We start from the raw sequence: 779 nt of genomic DNA on the forward strand, positions 1-779 counted from the left end.
GTGTTTGTCCTTATCTGTGCTGAATGCCCCTTTGCAGCCTCAGCTTTTAACAGAAGTCAGAATGTTTTAATATTTTAATTACACGATATTACAGTTCTTATTTTAGTTCTGATAAGAGGCAGGACCCCGTATAATGTGATGGGTGCAAAATAGCCTAAGTGCTGACGCACCCAAAATTCTAAATTCAGATTCAAAATTTGCTGTAACAATATGAATGTAAACCTGAACCGCATGTCCAGGTTTGATACTGACAGTCGTTTCTTCTTTCCACTGGTATCATACTAAAAGAGAAAGCACGTTGTGGAAACGGTAATTCTTTTTTCCATTTTGGTTATTTGGCATTCGGTACGTGTGTCCGTAGGGATTCGATGTTACCATCTTTTGTTTTGCCGGACTTGTGTGACGTGTCAGTGTTTGCAGAATTTGTGCTGAGAGTTTTATATGTGGAACGTTTCACGATTTTGCATGTCATCCTTGTCCAGGAGTCATCCTGCTCTTCTCTATATTGTTCCAATTTTAATATATGTACCGCCGAAGAGAGTATCTGGGGGTGAACCTAAGTTATATAAGACTTTCAAAATATCACATACATGGAAATGGTAGAATTTATGTTTAGCCTGCCTAAAGATTTCTTGGCTCACTCTTATAATAGGCCATTGGTATTCCAACATTTACGATCTTATGGTACAGTTATTTTCTTTCTGTTTGGAAAAACTAATGACGTAGTAATGTCTAAAAGTCTCTTTGCTTTCTAATTCGAATTTAAATCTTTGAAAATT

General features: G+C 36.7%; 1 non-coding gene across 1 annotated transcript; it reads right to left on the bottom strand.

The window, feature by feature from the left end:
- Positions 1 to 437: 437 nt before the first annotated feature.
- Positions 438 to 544, bottom strand: LOC145984571 (U6 spliceosomal RNA). Its single transcript, XR_014441364.1, has one exon. It is a non-coding gene; the product is annotated as a U6 spliceosomal RNA (small nuclear RNA).
- Between the last annotated feature and the right edge of the window lie 235 nt (positions 545 to 779).

This window comes from Lepisma saccharinum, chromosome 2, assembly GCF_977018435.1.
Source record: "Lepisma saccharinum chromosome 2, izLepSacc3.1, whole genome shotgun sequence".
NCBI classification, from domain to species: Eukaryota; Metazoa; Arthropoda; class Insecta; order Zygentoma; family Lepismatidae; genus Lepisma; species Lepisma saccharinum.